Consider the following 19,141-nt stretch of genomic DNA (forward strand, 5'->3'; position numbering starts at 1 on the left):
CTACCGTAACACACATTGGTGTAGTTCTTTTCTAAAATAGGAGTCAGGAGACCCAGAAGGATTGACAGATGGCTCCTTTTGACCCACATGGTCATGGCCTGCTTGGTGCATCAGTGGGCCCGCCTACTCAAGGCTGCACCTCCTGCCACTCTGAGGGCCACCCACTTGGGCATTGGTGGTGGCACTGGCACATGGGCATGTGACTCATCACCTGTACCATCCATTACCTACCACCTGGGCAGAACCCAACCATGTAGCACAGTTAGATGTTCTTTTACTAAAAATACATCATTTGAACCTCTGTACCTCATTACAACCTTCCAAGGCAGTTTGTCTCTTTCCTCCTAGCCCCTTCTCCCAAATTAGGATACTTTTAGCTTTAGACGTACCAGAAAATTTGAATCAAATTGGTCTTAACATAAGGAAATATACTGTCACACATGACCTGACACCCAGAGGTGGGCTGGGCTTTGCTGTTGGCTGACTGTAGTTGACCAGGACCCAGGCTGTGTCCTCTCTGCTGTCCATAGTATAAGCTTCATCCCCAGGCTGGTCCCTGAAGGTGACTGTGGGCCAGCCACCAATAGCAGTGAGAGCCACGTTCTTTCCCATCTGGAGAAACAGAGACGGTGTCCAGTGGCTTTCCCAGGATTCCCCAGCAGACGTCTCCTATCTCAGTGGCCGGTTGATATGATATGTTGAATCATATCCCGTTCCTGGCCCATAGCTAGTCAAATACGGGGGATTGCTCTGATAATCTTAGACCAGAGCTGTGGTCTGCTTCCCTGAGGTTCAAGGATACCCAGTCTGTACTGGGGTTCTCTTAGAAGGGGAGAAGGTAGGAAACCACTCAAACCATTCCAATGAAGCACCACAGAATACTTCTGGAGGAGGGGATCTTTGGGCTGAGATTTGAAAAATAAGTAGAGTTAGAAGGTAAGGAAGAGGTTATAAGTAGTTGGGAAGAACATGTACAGAAAATGCAGGCATCTGAAATAACAAGGCCTTTGGGGGGGAACCATAGGTATATGACTATAGAGAACGAGAGTACTGAGATACGAGTCTGAGGAAGAGGTCTTTTTATGTCATGGCCCAGCTTGAATGCCGCTCTGAACTATGGGACTTGAAGACTAGATATGGGAAGGAGTCTGCTTTAAGACTAAAGTTGGGGAAATGGGGAGGAAGTGATCTCTAGAGAAATACTTCGGAGGCAGGGTTGCAGGACTTCCTGGCCGGTGGGATGTAAAGAAATGAGGAGCAAGGAGCCAAGTGATGGACCTGACGAGTCCCAGGTCCTTCAGCCTCTGCAGCCACTTGTATGAGCATCATTTCTCATTATGTCTCTGCACACATGGGGACGCACAGACACAGACACACAGAAACTTCTATAGTAGTGACCTTGTAGGAGAAGAGACGGGCCTGCAAAATATTAATATTTATTTGTTCTCTTCCCCATTCTAGTATTGGTGGCTTCCCCCTTCCCCGTTTTTAGAGACATTTTAATGGAATGATTTCACTTGTTTGAGGATACAAAACTGTGACTCTTTGAGGAAAGAGTCGGTGATTTCTAATTAGCTGATCTTCACAGAGAGAGTCGGTCCTTTGAACCGTGGTATTGGCTGTCCGCTCCTGTGACTTTGCTGGCTTACATGTGAGTCTCCTTTTGTAGTTAGAGTTTGGGAAGAAACCTACTCTATTCCAGCATCATGTTGCTTACAAACGACTGAAATATGCTTGGTCAACCTCCTCCCTGAATAAAGTCCACCTCCGCGCCGAAGAAAGACCCAGCTGCAAACAAGGAACGCCTTGAAATATCTGGAGGTGTTCTGGAAGCAAGGGAGGGTAGGGAGGGCCCCGTTGTATTTTTAGCACCTCGGCACTCCCGACAGAGAAGCGCCCGAGCCGTACCGGCCGTGTTCTTTCACTGCTCAGGATCTTTCACGTTGCTGAAGCATTAGGGAACAAAACTTGAAAACAAATTCCGGAGCCTTCAAAATGTGGCGCCTGTTCAGTTTCTGATGCCGAAGTCCTGGGTTCTCCTTGTGTGTCAGCGTTGGGCAGCGGGAAGGAGGCTGGACTCCTGCGTGCGTCTTGCTACCGCCCACTTTGCGTTATGCATACAGTGGAGCTCGGTCGTGGCCGCCGAGGCACCGCCCCGGGCACCCACCTGGGCACCCACCTGGGCACCCACCTGGGCACCACCCCGGGCACTGACCTGGGCACCGACCCGGGCACCCACCTGGGCACCAACCTGGGCACCGACCCGGGCACCCACCTGGGCACCGACCCGGGCACCGACCCGGGGGACGGTGCTGGCAAGGCCCCCGGGACCGCACGTTGCGGCCGCTCTGCACACCGCCGGGGCCGCGTTGGCTCCTTCCAGCAAGCAGGCCTCTGGGTCAGCCGGGCCCCGGGCCGCAGAGCCTCTCTCCGTGCTCTACTTGGAAGCGCGGCTGACCCAGACTTTGGTTTCTTAAAGTAGCCAAAAACGAGCATCTGGCCCTAATTTAGACCCTGCTTATGGGCTCCCCACGAGCAGCAGCAAATACTTCTCTCGCTCTTCCCCCCTCGCTTGGACGGGGCTCCGGGCTGGAGAGGACTCGGTCACACGTGCTCCTGGGCTCTCCCGGGTCGCGCTCTTCCCCAGCCTCTTCTCGCTCTTGCACCAGCCTGCTCGGCACCTCTGGTTGTCACATGCGCCTTTGCGGAGCCGTTGTTGTGACCGGCGTCTTTATTTAATACCCATTCAAAACCAGTTACTGGGCACCCGCCACCGAGAACCTGCCAGACATGACGCCAGACACGATGTGTTCTGGAAGTGTCCAAGGCAAGGGGACAGGAGCCGCGCCGTCGTTCCTGAAGTGACGGCCTAGCTGCACCTTCCAGGTGTGAGGTCCCGAAATGTCTCAACAGAACAACATCCGTTTTATCTTTTAAAGTTTGCTGTTGCCCAAGGAGGGCTTTTTCTTTCCCAATCTTTTGGATTAAAATATGTTCCCAAGATCCTAACATCTGAAGAGCACTTGTTTTGTGTCCTAGGTGCCGTGGGGGCTTTAACTGAGGGGAGGAAAAATGCAGTCACTGGCTCATGGTCTTCCCCATAGGTGTCTGCTGCCTCCCACACTCAGGAGGAGCTTAAAAAATAACCCTCCCCGCAGCATACCTCAGTGAAGTGCATTTCAAACAACAAACAGACTAAAGCAGTTCCCAGAGTATTCCCTCCATGACTGTGAGTGAAAGATGCAGCTGATCCTAAAACCATCCCACAGAGGCCCAGAACTCACGAAAAATCCAGAGAGCCACCGGGCCCTGCCGCCTGCTTGTCGCACGGCCAGCCTGACCAGGAGCCCAGGCCGCTCCCCCGTCAGTAGCTCCCGGTGACAAGTGCCTTGGCCTTGCCGGACACAGCTCATTGTGCAACAACAAGATCTTATTTTCCGTTTCAGGGAGAGAATTGCACCAGTTGGGAGAGTACATCTAACTTGGAATTGACTAGAGTGGTCAAAATGATGGATCTGAGATATACTTGAAGGGATAATTGTACACAACCAGTTTAAAAGCTGGTAAATATTTAAGGGTCAGGGGTTAAATGTCAAAGCCACAGAGCTTGGGCTCAGCTCCATAAAGTATTAAGAATGACTGCTAATTAAATCCAGGGTATATTTCACCAAAGGGAAATAAATTTGACAGCTAACAACCAATACTGGATTACCACCTTACAGAGGTTAGGGATCATGCGGGTAATTGTAGATGGCTTACAGTTTTTAACCCAGTAGTAATCGGGAGGGTGATTGCTTACAGTTAGATTACCACGCTAAGTCTTGTGAGTCAAAAATAAGTATTACCAAAAGGCATCTATATGTAGGTCCCTGGCTTACTTTTTGTTTAAAAATAAATGCCCTGTGGCGGTTTCAGAGCAAATCCCTACCACAAATGTAGTCAAAAGAAATGCTCACTTTTTTCTTTTTCTGAGCTGAAATTTTTTTTTCTGCGATTAGTAATTACCAGCCAGTATAATAATAGCCAGCTACAAAATTAGCGAATTTGACTCCCAAAGCAGTACAGCAAATTGAAAGCAGAAAAATGTCAGCCAAAGGTATAATAGTCCCTTTCCTAGTCACACACTTGTTGTTATACTTAGATGGTAAGATATTTTACTTAAATTCAGCATTCTTAGATGGGCATATAATTTGGATGCTACTTTAGGTGCCCCACCTCGGAAAAAAGCTGTTTACGTTAAGATGAGCTATACCTGTGTGCACTAAGCAAACAGAGTAATTGTAATATTTTAATAGCTGTGTTTACATGCAGATCTTGAGATTATTTCTGCATTAGATGATTTATAGGGCTATATTAAGTAAATCACACTTGGAATGCTGCTCGAAAGGATGAGTCACAAAATACTGCCATTTCCCCTTTCTCCTTTCAAAAGAGAGCTCGAAGGGAAAGAGACAGAAGAATTTCTCCACCCCCTCTACTAATCTTAAGGCTGATCAAGAAGTCATCCCATTGAAGGTAGCATTACAGCTATTTTCCATATTGATATGTCTGTTTAAAAGTGAAAAGAGCTCATGCAAAATTTCATGGAGGTAAGTTGATGTTGTAGGAAAAAAATAGCCAAAGCTATTATAGAAAACCTTGTCATTCCTAATACTGAATACTGCAGCTTCTGCAGGCTGAACTAATTACTGCCTAACTTGAGGTATTGGTTAAATCAATTAAGTCGTTAGGAGTAATTTCAATAATGCTAGTGTTTGTGAGAACTACATAGCAAACACGATTCTCCTTAATTAGACTTTTAAATTCAGAGCCCTAAGCCTGCAGCCAAGTCCTCTATTTTGAATCTCTCTGTATTCACTTAGTTGTAAGGGGAAATTTTTTAATATGTCTGGCTCTAAGTAATTAGTTTGCAAATTTGTAACGTGAGATGTTGTAGGAGCAGAGTTTGGGAAGGAAAGCAGAGCCTCCTCCCTTTTCATTTTATTAGCTTTTCCTGTATCTGGAGACTTCCTGCAAGGATGGAACATTCCTGTAAGTTCAACTTGTGGGAGGGTTGTACCAATAGCATAAAATGCCTCCAGATAGGTACCTGCCACTGACCTTCATGTACCTTTTGCCCTTTAAGAACAAAGAAGCAGCAGTGCTTTTCTTTGTCCAGCCTCTGGGGGCCTGTGGTGGGCAGCCCAGCCACACGGGAGCCCCCGGTTGTGTCCGTGCGGTGCTCCCGTCTCCTCCTCCCTGGGAGGCCTGGCTCTCCAGCGGCTGCCCTCCGTGCGCCTCTTCCTCCCTGAGCAGCAGATGCTGAACTGGAGATCCTGTCCAGACCTGTGGGAAAGTGCACAGAGCACCAGCTATTCAGACTGTTCCTTTCCTACTCACTGGGGAAGGGACTCCAGACAGGAAGGTTTCATTAGCCTGAAAGCACATCGCTCCTTCGTTTTAACTCTTTGGCTCCTCTGGCAGTAAATCCAGCGAGGGCAGTGTTCACGTTGTAGATGCCGAAATTCTTTCTTGAGAGAATTATAATTGCTTTGCTCCCACAGAGATTTGTCCTAGTTATTTCCTTTACCAGACAAGAGTGAATCATAATGCATCCTCCTGCCCCTAGAGAGTTCAGACTTCAGGGGTGGCTCCGGCACCCGGGTCTGTTGTGAGGTTGTGAGCAGCGCGGGGTTAGCACTCTGGGAATCGCAAAGGTCCTCGTTGGGTTAGAATCTGAAGCTTCAGTAAGGTGTCATTTGTTTGGGATTTTCCCATTCTTCAAAGACTGCATGTGTCTAATTTTATGGTGACTTACTCTATGTTTTGAAGCAGGGACGGTGTCCCCTGCAGTGGAGAAAAGTTCTTTCTCTCCCCCCCCCCACCTCCACCCACCCCCTGCCATTTCGTAAGTGCAGGAACATCACCACAATAATGACATACAATTATAGTAAACATTGAACAATCTGTGCTTTCTCGGGTTTATCTTATCATCTAAACATGTGGTGAGCCCAAATAGGTTAAGTGTCTTTTCCCTAAGGTGCAATATTTCTACACTTTTGAATGCAATTTAAATTTTATTTGTAAAACCTTACAATCACACATTTGAACATTCTGAAGATTAAACCTTGTATGAACATAATTGCAAGAGTTAGCGGAAATTGGACAAATGAAATATAAAGACTTCCACTTCCTGTATATGAATTTTTAGCCTTTTCCCAAACTTTCTCTATTGTAAACTTAAAACAAAGTCTTATCAGCAAGTAACATGGAGTAGCAGCTGGATATCATTAAATCCCTCTGTCTAAGCTATTCTTCTTCATTACCTTTTTCCTGACAAGCTCTTGCTCTGCACAGAAAATGTAACTTTGTGATAGAGATTTATGCAATTCAGGTGTCCTCTATTCTGAGTGAGAGCTTGGCTGCAGAAGAAGGGGATTTGCAAAAATCCATAGAATTTTATAAAAAGAAAAGGGAGAACCTGACAATTCAGTGAAGAAACACATGTTAACATAATCAGTTCATCAGCCACTTTACCCACTCTCTCTTTCCTGGGTCATTTGCATAAGAGGAATATTTTTCTGCAACCTGGAGTAGCTGGGTTTTACTCCACTAATGCAAAACGTTAGCTACTTGGCCATGAAGTACACACAGTGTTCTCCAAATGCCTTCAGATTCGGTGAAACATTAAAATGTCTTTACTTAGCGATGTAATAGAAAATACTGACAGACATCTAACCATAAACACAAATTAGAGCAAGGAATGCCTGTGCCTTGCTGAGTTTAGTGAAACGCTGCAGCAGTCATTAAGTTGGTGGTGATGTGGTAACATGCACACACCAATTTGTGAGCATTTAATTTGGTCTCTCCTGGCTTTCGTATGTCAAAATCTGAGCTCAAGTTCAGGCAGTTTTCTTTAATGATACAGTAGAACCACTGGGGTCAGAGACTTGTATCTCTTAGAGGGGATAGGATGTTAGGGAGTCAAAAATACATTAAAAAAAAAAAAAGCAAATGAAAAAGTCCCTACTGACTCTCTGGAACATTAAACTGATTAAAACACTTCTTTCCTTGTCACAAGAGTGGTTTTTGATCAAGTGACCAAATTGGTATCACTAAGAAATATAATCAAAAAGCACAATCAGCTATTCAGCTGATATTCATGCCCACCCACCTGCACTTGCTACGTGAATTACAAATACGGGAGAAGTCCAAGAATGTATAAAATGGATGATTCATCAAGCCTGAGTAGACATGAACTTAGTTTACTGATTTAAACGTGAACATCACTTAGGCGATTATTATCGTTTCATTGTGACAGAGCTCTGTTTTCCCCCCACTTTGTTTCACATTATTTTCCATAAAAGTAGGGTAAAAATGCCCAGAGTTAGACATGACAGCTTCCCCCAAAGAAGGCGGCTGTGCTGCGGGTTAGGGGTCCCAGTGGCGCCGCCGCGGGGCCAGAGGCGGGGGGTGTCGCGTGGGCCCGCCCGGCCCGGCTGCTGCGCCCGAGGCTGCCCATCCCACAGCGCCTCCGGGCCCTCGCGCCCAGGGACAGCTGTCCGCCCGGTCCCGCCACGGGGGACAGCGGGCCTGGGGTCCCCTGCTCGTGTGGAGCCGCACGTCCTCTCCCTTAGCACTGAGCGCCTGGGGACCTGTCGCCCTCCCGGTCAGAGAGACACGGAGGCCAACGTGCACTTCGCCGCTGGTGCCAGGAGGTGGGAGCGGGGAGGCCCCGGGGGGTGGCAGCGTGTGGTCTCTCCGGCCCCCAGGAGTCCTGCAGAGTGGGACGGGAGGCCCTTCCCAGCCTCCGAGAAACTGAGGCCTGGACAAGTTGGAAAGAACCTGCCCGAGATCGCAAACGGCAGAGCGCACCTTGGGATTCCAGGGTTCCTGACCTAGACCCCTGCCACCCTAAACAGTCCCGAGGGGCTTCGAGGCCTGACTTAACCAGGGACTCCCGCAGCGGCCACTGCGACGCCTGGGCGCCTGGGCGTCCCGGTGGCGTGGCTCGTTAGCGACATTACAGACCCCCAGTGGACCCTGGCTGTTCTCTAGAGTCGTCTCCCCCACGCCCATCTCTACCTCCCCTTGATACCCCGGGGGTGCCAGGAGCCACACATATGGTGGTAGGTGTTCCGTAAGCACCTGCGGAAACTCTAAAAACTAAACTAGAATTCCATATTGTTTACAACAGATGACAGACGTCGGTTCTGGATCTAACTCAGGGACCAAAAATTAAACCCGAGTAATCAAATGTTCTTTCTTATTTCAAGAAGAGAATCAAGATAAGGTCTAAAAGCTCAAAACACTTTGCTCCAATTTTTTTACTTTTTTTTTTTTAATTTTAGGGAGCAGGGGAAGGGGCAGCCTGTGCCCATCAGTAGAGAACTGATTAATGCCTCAATTAAGACAGTCACAGAAACGATGCTGCTTCCATAATAGGATTTGCCCGCAGCCATAGGAAAGAACAAGGACACTGTCCCTGGAGCGGGAACACCCGCAAGATGTGCTAAGTTGACCGAGGAAGGTCAGGAAGGTCCGCAGCGCAGGGTTAGAAAGCTGCGTGACCGTGGTCGCGGGGCTGAGGGAGGTGGGCGGCCGGGCGGGGCAGGGCTCGGTGACCGCACGGGGACAATTCATATCCGTCGGTGATCTTTGCGGTGCTGACCCTAGGAATGCAGCGCCTGATTTCTAAAAGCGAGGTCTCCTGGAAGTATCACAGTGACACAGCTTAGTAAGAAGTTTTTCCATCCTTTCTCTATAAGAACAAAATAACCTTGGGTTCCACTTAGGAGCGTACTAAAAACCGGCCACCGCTGCTTCAGTCAAGCTTGAGGAAAGCACCGTAAGTAAGGGGCTGTGCTGTGTTTTATTATTTAATGAAGGAGGGAGTCGCGGCCTCTGCACACGGAGGTCGCTCCGGAAGGATGGGTCCCAGCTGGGGAGGCGCAGGGAGATGTGTCCGGGCCCGCGACCCTCGCTACCCCGGGCCGGGCCTGCGCCGCGCGGGGACGGGCAGCCCTGTGGGTCTGGGGCCGTCCTGACACATGGAAAGGAGTGCCTGAAAATAGACCAGCTTTTTTTTTTCCACCACTGAGAACATTTAAAATGGAATCTCTCTTAGATTTAAATGTTTTGTAACCTTCTGTGGACCCGTAATGAAACCTTGTAAAGTATCTTTCATTTTCTTGCTACTTGATGAAATTACTGTCAGCCAGTTTAATTGCAGAGCGTCCCAAACATGCTAACCTGCAAGTCAGTAGCTTCTCTTTTCAGTTTCAACTACTAGATTTTAAAATATTGACCCTTAATAATGTAACTTTTTTTGATAAGTTTTAGCTAAAACCCAAGCTCTGCCTTGATGATGCAATTCTATTTGTGTGTAGAAGTATTCGTTTTCTAATGAACAGGAATAGTGGAATTGTTCTAAGGATCTGATGGAATGTGCACATTGTGATTTTAAGGAGAGCATATTTTCCCATTTAGACCTTGGCTAGAAACAGAGAAAAGCTAACCAGCTACCACTTAATTTACTTTATTTATTTAATGAGCGACTTGGGTTGATGTTCATTTCTGCCTCCATAAATTATCTTACTTTTAAATAATGAAGATTTTTCAGCTCACTGCCCTTCCATCTGAAAATTGTTTTTTAAACAACCTTGGTTATAGCTTTGTATTTTGCTGGGAGAACTGGGTCATCCAAAATATGTGTGGGGTGTGAAGTTTTGTTTTCTGCACCAAGATTTGTCATGAGTCTAAACATTTCTCTCTCAAGTAATTTACCGTTTAATTACATTGTGTTATGTTCCCTCAGGAAGGGGAGGAGAAGGGAAAGGAAGAAAACTGAAAAAAAAAAAAAAAGTTTGTTAAATGTGTACTGCGTTCAGGATTTAGATTTCACCTTATAAAGTTTTTATTACAGTGTCCTCCTCCTCTCATTGTGTCGTGAAACAGTGAATCACTCGTGTTTGTCTCTGAGGACAAATGCTGTTCTCATGTTTTATCCTGACACCTCCGAGATGAGCTTTCCATATGAAGAGAAGGGAGGACATTTGATGCTTCCAGTGTTATTCTGGGGCCTCCCCTTTTCTGGGAGTCGCTGACACATGTAGTTCGGGCAGTGAAGCCCAGCAGGAGGTGACACGGGGCCGATTCCCCTGCTGATTAATGTGCCTGAGGGTCCCTGCCACCCTTTGCCCCCTTCCAGCGCGTTGGCCTTAAAGAAGGAGCCTTTCATATGCTCTGCTGCCGGCCGAGCTGGGCAGAGGTCCAGTGGCGCCAACAATTTTCCGTCCTTTGTATGAGTGATCAGAGGCCAACCCCAAGCAACTGACAGTGGTTTTACTCAGCGCTACTAATGATCTTCAGTAGCCGAAGACTTCCTTCCTCGTGTGGCCTGAGCCTTTTGCTGGGTGAGTGTGTGATTTGGAAAGTGGCCACAGACACACAACCCGATAAAGTCCATTGTAGGCGTCACAGGTCCAGCACCGACGTTTTCCCTGGGGCTCTTCAGATCTGCATTAGATGAAGTTCAACTTAAAAGAGAGAAATGAAAAGTTAACTCTTGTGCTAAAGGATTTTTGCAGATGTGCTTTCTAAATGCAAAGGCTCACTGTTCTTTTTCTTGCTGGATGTTTACAGTCAGGCTAACTATTCTCGTAGCAGATTATTTTTTAAGACCCAACTATCTGGCTCTCCCTTACCTTGCCTTTCCTCTCTCACTCACCGCTTTTTCTTCCAGAACGTCCAGGAAGTCATGGCAGCCAAATTATTGCTTGTGTTATCTGTATGGCAAGCAGTGCTGGCATTTCTGTGTCCTTCCAGACCAAAAAAAAAAAAAAAATTAATAATAATAATAATAATAATAATAATAATAAGTCATCGTATCAACCCAAGGGTCAAAATGCTATGAATAAAAATGAACCTCTAAGGAGTTTTCTGTCCTGTAGCCCAGTCTTCAATCGGCTCCACCCAAATCATGCAACGTGATAGTTTTAGCAAATTTATGAAAATTCTGAGGTTATTTTCAAAACTGCTTTCTGATTATGTGTTCTAACCGTGCCCATAAAGAAGCTCGTCCTTAGAATTGTGAATTTACAAAAACTGTCCTGCACAGAGAGAGAAGCGGTGAGAGCAAGTCAGCGGCCAGTGGCTGGAATGCGGTGAACTGGGCTTTCGCTTGTCCCGCGGCTCGCTTGGCTATGTGCTAACGGGCCCTGGGAGGTACCTCTAGGAGGGAGTTTCAGCTCCTCAAATAAATAGTCCCTACAGGTGGTCGAAGAGCTTTCAGGATTTCATCAAAAACCTACAAGGAGTAGGGAGGCCTTTGTCCAGATGAACCCTCGGAGAGGTCGAATGAAGGATTGACTGCCCCGCAGTGACATGGCATCTACAGTGTTTGTTTTTACGTCATTAAATCATGCTTCCCCTAAAACCTGCTTCTGGGATTCACAGTTCTCGTCACTGTGTTCTCTTCCCAGATCCCTTTCTAAAAACCTTATAACCTTTTCTAAAATACTCAAATAAGGGATGCCTGGGTGGCTCAGTGTTTAAGCCTCTGCCTTTGGCTCAGGGCGTGATCCTGGGGTCCCAGGATCGCGTCCCATGTCAGGCTCCCTGCATGGAGCCTGCTTCTCCCTCTGCCTGTGTCTGCCTTTCTCTTTGTGTCTCTCATGAATAAATAAATAAAATCTTTAAAAATAAAAAGTTTTTAAAAAATAAAATAAAATACTCAAATAAAGGCAGTCCTGGCATCTGGGGCTTTGTGGTTTATAGACTTTCCCCTCCCCAGCCACCAAAGCAGTGTCACTGTGATCCATCATCCAGTGTTGATCCATCATCTTCTCTAAAGACACTGGTGAGCGCCAGGGCTCGGGGCTGGCCTTCCTGCCCATACCGCCTGTCGCAGGTGGCAGCAGGACACAACCACGGATTTCTCCAAATCCGTTGGTCTCAGAACGAGAGAGCTATGACCTGATGTTACGGAGGCCTCCACGGCGGGGGGAGGCGTGGAGAGGAGAGCGCCGTGGGACTTCCTCCACCCTAAGGCCACTAGCACCTTTGTGGCTTGTCAGGAGACCGCGTACAGCAGCCCTTACCACGGTAACTGCTGGGACGCTCTGATTCGGAAACATGAAACCTGTATCTATATGAGCAAAATAAAGCCAACAAGATCACTACATTCATGTTTATAGAATTGCTGTTGAAGAATAATTTAAAAAATTATCATAGTTGTGGCCAATGATTTTCTGGATATAAGTGAGAGTGCTGCCTAAATTTTCACACGCCAGTGTAAATCCTGCTATATTCTCCAAGAGGCTCTAATAGTCATCTCCATTTGTTATCTTTGAGGTGCCCTGGTTTTGGTGCAGGGGATTTAATTTTATTTTAATGTCAGGCATCGTTAATATTTTTTTGCTGATAATTATGAAGTGTAGATTTCTGAACAGATGCCAGGCATTCTTTTATCTTCTAGGCAAAGATAACTATTTCAAAATATATTTATTGTTGGCTTTTTTTTTTTTTTTTTTTACCATTGTTAAAGTGGCAAACACCCATTTCTTAGGCTTTTTCTGTCTCCCTTCTTTTCTTCATGCTTAAGCATACATTGAGGCCCTGTGGTGCACCAGGCGCCGTGCTCGGTTCTATGGAACACAAAGCTAAACAAACAAATCTCTTCTTGTCAAGATGTTCACAGTCTAGAATAGTGGTTCTCAATCGGGGTAATGTCCGGAGACATTTTTGGTTGTCACAACTGGGGTGATGCTGTTGACACCTAGTGGGTGGAAGCTGCTAAGCATCCTATAATGCATAGGATAGACCCCCGTGACAAAGAAATAGCTGACCCAAAATGTCAGTTGTGCTGAGGTTCAGAAACCCTGATCTAGAGCAGCTCTCTTCAGCAGAACTTTCTCTGATGATATTATTCCACATCTGCACTGTCCTGTACGGTCACCACTAGCCACATGTGGATTCTGAGTGCTTGAAGTGTGACCAGTGTGATGGAGAAACTGAGTTTTCTATTCTATTTAATTTTTGTCCGTTTAAACCTAGATTCAAAAGCTATTTGTGGCTACTGGCTACCGTATTGGACAGTGCAAGTCTAGAAGAAGAGATTAATGCAGTAGCCGGTGATGACAGCTCCACGTGAGAGGACTCTTAAAACCAGGCTCCTGAAAGGGGTCACAGGAACACAGAGGAGAGAAGTGTGAGTTAGACCTGGGCAAGCGTCACTTTCTCTTAAGCTGTCTGTTGAAGAATTGAAAGTATGAAACATGCCCACGTATAAAGTGACTTGAATATAAGGTAATACTCCCATCTACCTAATGAGGAGATTCACCTAAAACAATAGGTTAGGAAGGTAACGTGAATGACTTCTTAGAGGAAGATGTCTACTTGTAAAAGCTAATGTTTTTTTTTTCAATTTCATTATACAAACATTTAGAATCAGACACATATACACGTATCTGTGTATATATATGTATATATAAGTATATATGCTATGTTTTTTTCCAGTTTCACACTTTCTGAAGTAACATTTTCTCCCGCTCTTAGTTTCATCTCTGGTGTAGTTGCTACTCATCACTAGAGCCCCTGGGTCATCCACGCATTTTCCCAGGACACACCGTCTCACTTCCATCGAGCTGCTCGTGATACAGCACTTTTAGAATCTGTGTGTGCGGGGGCGCCTGGGTGGCTCCGTCAGTTAAGCATCTGCCTTTGGCTCAGGTCATGATCTCAGGGTCTTGGGATCGGATCTAGCCTGGCGTCAGGCTCCTGCTCAGCCGGGAGCCTGCTTCTCTCTCCTTCTCTGTCCTTCCTTCCCGCTTGAGCCTGCGTGCTCTCTCTCTCTCTCTCTCAGATAAATAAAATCTTTAAAAAAAAAAAAAAAACTTTGTATACAGCACTTCAAAAATCTGCCCTGGGACAATTAATTTCCTATTATAGGTATCTGCTTACATAACATTCTGTTAGTTTTTTTTTTCCTTTTATCCTTTATGGGAACATTCTTGAAATCCCTAAGATAACCAGCTTCTGTATCCTTCTTTTTAAGTCGATCTTTAAAAGGCTTGTTTTGAGCAGCTAGCAATAATGAGGCCTTATCTTCAGGGGTACAAACTGGATCATCATCCAATGTGTGTTCAGAAGTGATAGTGAGTGAGCCCTTGTCGAGCTACTGAATCTTCCTGAAAGAGTATTTTGGTGTTCCAAGTAAAGTGACTGAGAGAAAGCCCCATAATGTGAGAGGTAGGACCCCAGTTCAAGAAAGTGGAATTGACACAAGCATTTGTTTCTTCTACTGCCTAAGGTCCCCTTAAAAAGATAGTAAAGGGATAAAAGATTTGTATGCTCACAACATCAAGAAAGGAGCAGATGAGGGATTTCATCTAATTTCTGAACACAGATCAGAAGAATCACAGAGCAGATCAAAGAATATTAATGAGTTAATCAAAATAAAAGCAATTGGCTTCTTCTAAATAGCAGTTTTTGAACTTCACCATGTGTGTGAGCTGCTCTGAGCCTGGCTTCAGCGGGTCTCAGTTGGGGCTGAGAGTCTGTATTTCTGACAAGGCTCCCGGTGACGTGGGTGCTGCTGATGTGAGGACCGCACATTGAGGATCAAGGCCTATCTGCTCAGCAGACCCAGAAAAACTTTACATTAGGAGTGGACACATTACAGGGGGCAAAATCACTCCTAGGTCTGAAATCAAGGGGATTGACTGAGGGTCTGTACAGGGAGATCTTGTGTTACTGCTCTTTGCTTGGTTGTGCTTTGTAGATATTGCCTGTTTTTTGTTGTTGTTGTTGCTGTTGTTGTTTTTTAATGAACAAAGTTTGTAGCAGCCCAGTGTTGAGCAAATCTACTGGTGCCATTTTTTCAACAGCATTTTTCACTTCATGTCTCTGGGTCACATTAATATTTCAAACTTTTTCATTATTCCTGTATTTGTTATGGTTATCTGTGATCGTGACCTTTGATGTTACTGTGTGACTGTTTTGGGGCAGCACAAACTGTACCCATAAGACAGCAGACTTACTGATAAGTATTATATATGTGTTCTGACTGCCCCACTGATTGTCCATTCCCCTTTCTCTCCCCCTCCTCGGGCCTCCCTCTTCCCTGAGACACAACGTTATTGAAATTGGGCCAATTAATTAATCACCCTACAGAGGTTTCTGAGTATTAAAATGAAAGAAAGAGTCGCACGTCTCTCACTTTAAATAAGCAAGAAATGATTAAGCTGAGTGAGGAAGGCATGTTGAAAGCCAAGACAGGCCAAAGGCTAGGCCTGTTGCACCACAGCCAGGTTGTGATACAAAGACAGAGTTCCTGAAGGAAACTCAGAGTCCTGCTCCAGTGAATACACGAATGATAAGGAAGCAAAACAGCCCGATTATTGATATTTAGAAAGTTCTAGTGGTCTGGGTAGAAGATCAAACCACAACATTCCCTTAAGACAAAGCCTCATCCAGAGAAAGGCTCTAACTCTCTTCAGGTCTATGAAGACTGAGGGAGGTATAGAAGCTGCAGAGGAAAAGTGTGAAGCTAGCAGAGGTTAGTTCATGAGGCTTAAGGCAAGACGCCATCTCCATGACATCAAAGTGCAGGTGAAGCAGCAAGTGCTGATGTGGAAGCTGCAGCAAAGTATCCAGAAGATCCAGCTAGGGTCATTACTGAAGGTGGCTGCAGACACAACAGGCTTCTACTAGAAGAGGATGCCAACTAGGACTTTCATAGCTAGAGAGAAGTCAGTGCCTGACCCCAAAGCTTCAAAGGACAGGTTGACTCTGCTGGTAGGGCTAATGCAGCTGGGGACTTGAAGTTGAAGCCAGTGCTTATTTACCATTCCTAAAATCCCAAGGTCCCTAAGAATTATGCTAAATCTATTCTGCAAGTGCTCTCTAAATAGAGTAACAGCCTAGATGACCGCACATCGTTTATAACATGGTTTACTGAATATTTGAAGCCTATTATTGAGACCTACTGCTCAGAAAAAAAAAAAAAAAGATTCCTTTCAAAATATTCTCACTCACTAAAAGTGCACCTGGTCACCCCAGAGCTCAGATCGAGGTAGAGAAGATTAATCTTACCTTCATGCCTACTAAACACAATATCCATTCTGCAGCCCATGGCTCAACAAGTCATTTTGACTTTCAAGTCTTATTATTTAAGAAAACATTTCGTGAGGCTGTGGCTGCCATAGATAGTGATTCCTCTGATGAATCTAGGCAAGCTAAATCCTTCTGGAAAGGATTCACCATTCTAGATGCCATTAGGAACATTCATGGAAAGAGATCAAAATATCACCATGAACAGAGCTTTGAAAGAAGTTGATTCCAGCCCTCATGGATGACTTTGAAGGGTTCAAGACTTGATTGGAGGAAGTCATACAGACATAGTGGAAATAGCAAGAAAACTAGAATTAGAAGTGGAAACTGAACATGTGACTGAATTGCTGCAATCTCATGATCTTTGTTTTTTTTAATCATTTGTAAGCTTTTGCAGTATTAATGGTAACAGAGTCATCTAAAAGTTAATTACATTCCACTGGAGGCACATATCTCCTTAGTTGAAAATGGATTTTCCTAAGGTGCACTTCATTACATTTCTGAGCCAAAGGCTAGAACTAAGGAAAGGCAAATTGATACTTTATATTTTTAACATATATGTTCAAAGATTATTAACACGTGGATATTAATACATGGATATTCCTAAGTTAGTATCATGAGATCCACATAATTAAAAATGGAATGTGTCATTTTGATTTAAGAACATTAGAATTTTTTTTTTCCTGGAATGCTACTATTTGTGGCATTGAGCCAAAGAGAGTAAGGCTTACCTATCATCCTCTTTTTATATGTATAAAGAGAATGGAGGAGGATAAGCAGAGATGTTATAGACATCAGAAATGCAGGTTCAAGTAAACAATGGCAATTCAAATAAAGGGTATTTTCCCATCACTCAAATTCTTTATGGAAAGTTACTATTTACTAAGCATTTTACTTATATTAGACCACTTGGTTCTCCTTCTGCCTTGGTGAAATAATCATGGCAGATGATATTACCCTAATTTTACTTTTATTTTATTTTTTTAAGATTTTATTTATTTATTCATGAGAGAGACAGAGACACAGGCAGAGGGAGAAGCAGGCTCCAAGCAGGGACCCTGACGTGGGACTCGATCCCAGGTCTCCAGGATCAGGCCCCGGGCTGAAGGTGACGCTAAACCACTGAGCCACCGGGGCTGCCCTTAACCCTAATTTTAAAAAAGGAAACCAAGATTCCAAAAAGTTAAGTGACCAACCTTATGCTACATGGTTAGTAACTGGTAGAGCTAGTACTAAATCCGTATCTTTTTCCTTCTATTTCTTTTTGTATGTATTCTATAGATATTTTCTTTGTGGTTATCATGGGAATTACATTTAACATCCTAAAGTTATAGCAATCTAGTTGAATTTATACCAGTTTGACTTTACTGCAGCTTTATTACTACCCCTATTAGTGATGTCACAGATTATATCCTTATACGTTGTGTATCCAGTAACATAGATTAATAATTATTTTATATACTTTACTTTTAAATGATGTAAAAAAATAAAACTAGTGTTAAAAGCCAAAATCACAACAATACTTTTATAATGGCTATATATATATATATATCTTTACTGAGGATGTTTGTGTCTTCATATGACTTTGAGTTACTATGTAAGCTTCCTTTCATTTCAACCTGAAAGACGTTTCTTTAGCATGGCTTGCAGGGCAAGTCTAGTAATAATGAACTTTCTTAGCTTTTGTTCATCAGGGAATGTCTTAATTTCTCTCATCTTTGAAGGCCAGTTTTGGTGGATATAGAATTCTCAGTTAGCAGTGTTTTTCTCTCAGCACTTTGAATATACAAACCAGTGGCTCTTCTGGCCTCTGAGATTCCTGATGAGAAATTGGTGATAATATTTTAATTTGGAGTTTATAACTATATCTTTGTAATATTTGTAGGAAGTATGTGCTTAGCATGTTGACACTCTAAGCAGAATGAAAATGGTATCTACCTACAAAAAAGTTTTAAGCACTTAACATAATTTTAGGAGCCTCTATTTGCATGAAAACAATTTGCTAATATGAATCTTGTATCTATATATAAATGTAGATTTCATAGGCTCTGAACTTAGAGATATTCTATGATTCTCTTCTTACAGTTACTCAAACTTGTTCTTCATTTATTTGACATAGCTTAATTAAACAAATTCTTAATTTATTTTTCTGCTATTTTGCAAGTCTGAAATTATATATTTTGTCTAGTACATTTTTTAAAAGTTAAGAAAATGTATGTTTTTTGAAAATTTTAGGTTTTCTGTATATCCTGTGTTCTCACAACAGATATTTTAAAGGATGCTATACAAGTTAAACTTGATCAGGAATAGTCTCACCTAAAAAAAAAAAAAAAAAAAAAAGGAATAGTCTCACCTAATGCTTGGTACGTGTAAATATCAGGCATTATTTCCCATATGCAATAATTTTTTTTTTTTAGAGAGGGTGGGGTAAGAGGGAGAGAGAGAGAGAGCTCTTAAGCTGGCTCCATGCCCAGCAAGGAACCCAACCCTGGGCTTGATCTCACAACCCTGAGATCATGACCTGAGCTGAAACTAAGAGTTGGGTGCTTAACTGGCTGAGCCACCCAGGTGGACCCACCGCATGAAACTTTGAAATGGTTATTAACTCCATATTTATTTACAAGTAAAGGATTTAGATGTCAAAAAAAAATTTTTTAAGACCTTGTGTAGTTCTTCTCCCTCCCTTCTCCATTTCTGTAATTTCTGGCACAAAAAAAAAGTTCAGAAAAATAATCAAATATTTAGTCAGTACCTATGGTGCATAAAGCACTGCGCTAGGTGCTCAAGGTGATTTAAATGTAATAATTCATCCCTCAATATCTAACCCAATATTCAGGACGTTAGAAAACAGCAAATATGCAGTACTAAAATCTAGGGAAGAGGATAGAAGAATAGCTACAAAATAATTGAGCACTTAAAAGGTACCAGACACATAATGTGCATTATTCCATTCCGACACCCTGCATGTTAAATAATATTTTTGCTTTAGAATGAGGCTGTGAGTGTGGAAAGTGTAGGTAGTTGATAGAAAGCTACTTGGACAGCCCAT

At 44.1% G+C, this 19,141-nt stretch overlaps 1 protein-coding gene across 2 annotated transcripts in view; it reads left to right on the forward strand.

The window, feature by feature from the left end:
• GMDS (GDP-mannose 4,6-dehydratase) overlaps positions 1 to 19,141 on the forward strand; it is a 575,871-nt gene that overhangs the window by 378,713 nt on the left and 178,017 nt on the right. The window lies entirely within an intron of this gene.

This window comes from Canis aureus, chromosome 37, assembly GCF_053574225.1.
Source record: "Canis aureus isolate CA01 chromosome 37, VMU_Caureus_v.1.0, whole genome shotgun sequence".
In the NCBI taxonomy this organism is placed as follows: Eukaryota; Metazoa; Chordata; class Mammalia; order Carnivora; family Canidae; genus Canis; species Canis aureus.